The sequence below is a fragment of the Poecilia latipinna genome, unplaced genomic scaffold (assembly GCF_001443285.1).
Source record: "Poecilia latipinna isolate Pla-1442-1.1 unplaced genomic scaffold, P_latipinna-1.0 Scaffold6, whole genome shotgun sequence".
Taxonomy (NCBI): domain Eukaryota; kingdom Metazoa; phylum Chordata; class Actinopteri; order Cyprinodontiformes; family Poeciliidae; genus Poecilia; species Poecilia latipinna.
The window spans coordinates 273,358-276,803 of NW_015112622.1; the positions used below are offsets into that span (position 1 = coordinate 273,358).

The 3,446-nt window shown below is 44.1% G+C and overlaps 1 protein-coding gene and 1 long non-coding RNA gene across 8 annotated transcripts in view; one reads left to right on the plus strand and one right to left on the minus strand.

Annotated features, from left to right (window-relative positions):
• The window catches only part of LOC106936453 (uncharacterized), a 12,639-nt gene extending 10,357 nt beyond the window's left edge, over positions 1 to 2,282 (minus strand). The window contains exon 1 of the long non-coding RNA XR_001422144.1: positions 1,960 to 2,282. This is a non-coding gene — a long non-coding RNA (uncharacterized LOC106936453). The remainder of the gene's footprint in view (positions 1 to 1,959) is intronic.
• The window catches only part of nrxn2b (neurexin 2b), an 825,611-nt gene that overhangs the window by 250,040 nt on the left and 572,125 nt on the right, over positions 1 to 3,446 (plus strand). The window lies entirely within an intron of this gene.

Genomic DNA, 3,446 nt, shown 5'->3' on the forward strand with positions numbered 1-3,446 from the left:
CTCTACTCTAGAGCTGTCCATATTGAAATGCTCGAAGATTTGCCATCTGACTCATTCATAAATGCACTGAGATGCTTTATTAGCATTAGAGGAGCTGTACGACAACTGCACTGTGATCAAGGCACTAATTTTGTTGGTGCCAGGAACGAGTTCACACAAGCACTGAAACAATGTGACACTAAGTTACTAGAAGTTTTCTTGGCGGATAAACAGTGTGAATTTGTTTTCAATTCCCCCTCTGCCAGTCATGCAGGTGGTGTATGGGAAAGGCAAATCAGAACCATCAGAAATGTATTGAATGCTACCTTCACACAGTGTTCAGGCCGACTTGATGACGCATCCCTCAGGACATTGTTATATGAAGCCATGGCTATTGTCAATAGCTGCCCATTAACAGTGGATGGAATCAATGATCCTCAAGCATTGGAGCCTATAACACCAAACCATCTCATTATGATGAAATCTAAGGTTGCTCTCCCTCCCGCTGGAGTGTTTGTCAAAGAGGACCTATATGCCACAAAGAGGTGGAGGAGAGTGCAGTATCTCATTGAACAATTCTGGAGTCGCTGGAAAAAGGAATATTTGATGAACATTTCCATGAGACAGAAATGGCACTCAGCTCAACGCAATCTCAAGAAGGAGGACATTGTCATTATCAAAGACGATAACCTTCTGAGAAATCAGTGGCAACTAGGACGAGTAGTTGACACTGTTCAAGGCAGTGATGGATTGGTCCGTTGAGCCAAAGTTCAAGTCGGTGAACGAAAGTCAAATTCTTCTTCTAAACTTTCAATTATTGAGAGGCCAATTCAGAATTTAGTTCTTCTTTTGGAAAATTGATGAGAAAAGATGAACAACTTTTGTACAGTTTGTTTATTTCATGGTAATTTTATGCAACCATATTTAGTCTACATTATTTAGTAGAGTAAAAATCCTGTTCAATTCATTTACTCTTTATGTATTACTTTGTTCATTCATTGTAACAGGATTTGGTGGGAGTGTAAATAACTGCTTAATTGGAAAATTCTCCTTGTTCATTGGTCCAACAGTGACTCCTAGTGGTTAATTTATGCTTTCATTTTAAAGAATGGTAGATTTCTTCTTTGTTTATTCTGTGGTTACCTAGCAACACCCTGCGAGACGAAACAACATTAGATTATAAAGAAACCCGGAGAAAATCTTTAAAATAGCGCCCTCGGAAAGCAGAATGAGGTATAAATATATGTAATTGTGATTTGTAATAAGAAATGTTATAGGTTTATTTAAGAAACAGTAGAATGTTGTGGTTTATAAACGAAACTATATATTAACGAGTTAAAGGACATAACGTATTTTTTTGTGTATAACTGAATATTGATATGTTGATTTTATACAAGAGCTGAGTATGTCCAACGGTTCTGTATTCTTTTGTTTTATGCTACAGTTTTCACGGTGTCAATGGAAAGAAAGGTTGAGATTAAATTGCACTCGTTTGAAACTCCCTGCGTCTGGCTGTTCAATCCGAGAGGCCGCTACAGTAAATATTGTGCTAATTATCAGTATTGAACCAAACAAAGCAAGGCAGATGCAAGCCTTTAAAATTGTGACTCTTTTTATGGATCAAATAGACTCAAATATTGTAACAGCAGCTGCGCGGAGGGGCCCAAACAAATTTTTTGTCAGGGGGCCCAAGATTCCTGGCATCGCCCCTGTCCATATGTGATCGACTTTGTCATTGTTTCGTCGGATCTGTGGCCACATGACATGGAAACACGGGTAAAGAGAGGAACGGAGCTGTCCACTGACCACTACCTGGTGGTGAGTTGGCTCTGGTGGTCGGGGAGGATGCTGGTCAGACCTGGCAGGCCCAAACGTGTTGTGAGGGTCTGCTGGAAACGTCTGGCAGAGTCCGCTGTGAGACTGAGCTTTAACTCCCATCTCCAGCAGAACTTTGAACACATTCCGGAGAAGGTGGGGGACATTGAGGCCCCGTTTACACGACAACGATTTCGGGGGAAAACTTAAGAGTTTTGTTGCGTTTGTAGTGCGCATTTACACGAAACCACCGAATGTTTTCTTTGACAACGGCACAGATTGAAAACGGGTTCCAGAGTGCGATGTTTCTGAAACGTACCGTTTTCCGTTGTTGTGTAAACCGAGAAAACTGATCTTTTCTTCCAGAGAATCCCCAGCTCATGCATAGTATGACGCAAAACATAGCTGCTTCCTACAATCCACAGAAGAAGAAACTACTCACAATACTGGTGTTACTGTTTCCCCATCAGATACGGTTCCCTCAGCGTCTCTTCACCACTCCGCTGCTGGAAAAGATGATATGGGACATGGGAAGGGCGGGAGCTCCTATTTTATCAAATTTATATAGGAATAACAGACTGTTGGCCATTCCAAGGTAAAAGCAACAAACAGCTTCCAGTCCGGGGCCCGCTACGGACACCGTGAAAGCTCAAACAAGGTGTTGCAGCAAAGTTATCCCACTTTTTCCAACTGCATGCGCCCTAATCAGACACACACAATGCGTGTTTTCTCCTAATCTATGGGAGAACGGTACCTGATAGGGAAACACGAATCCAGATCCCTTCAAGTAGAACTTTTTTTCACCACATGCACACTCAGTTTCAAAGAACCTAGCACCAACTAGGTGCAGCGAGAGCATTACACGTTTTCGATGTGTGCCGTTACTGTGTAAACACAGATCGTAATTAGAACATTTTCGTGTAAACGACCCAACAAAAACGGAACAAAACTTCCGTTTTTGTTGGATCGTTGTCGTGTAAACGCCCCCTGAGTCTGAGTGGACCATGTTCCGTGCCTCCATTATCAAGGCAGCCTTTCGGAGCTGTGGCCGCAAGGTTGTCTGTGCCTGTCACAACGGCAACCCTCGAACCCGTTGGTGGACACCTTCGGTGAGGAATGCTGTCAGGCTGAAGAAGGAGTCCCATCAGGCCTTTTTGGCCTGTAGGAGTCCAGAAGCTGCTGATGAGTACCGGCAGGCGAAGCGGCACGTGGCTCGAGTGGTTGCTGATCAAAAACTCAGGTGTGGGAGGAGTTTGGAGAGCCCTTGGAGAAAGACTTCCGAATGGCTTTGAGACGATTCTGGTCCACCATCAGGCGCCTCAGGAGGGGGAAGCAGTACAGCACTAACACTGTTTATAGTGGGGATGGCTAATCTCGACTCAGGACCTTGTGAGCCAGTGCACAGAATACTTCGAAGACTTCCTCAATCCCACCAACATGCCTTCTATTGAGGAAGCTGAAACTTGGGACTTTGAGTCGGGCTCTCCAATTTCTAGGGACGAGGTCGCCGAGGTGGTTAAAAAGCTCCTTGATGTCAGGGCCCCAGAGGTGGATGAGATTCGTCCTGGGATCCTTAAGGCTCTGGATATTGTAGGGTTGTGTTGGCTGATGCAACTCTGCAATATCGCATGGACATCGGGGGCAGTTCCCTT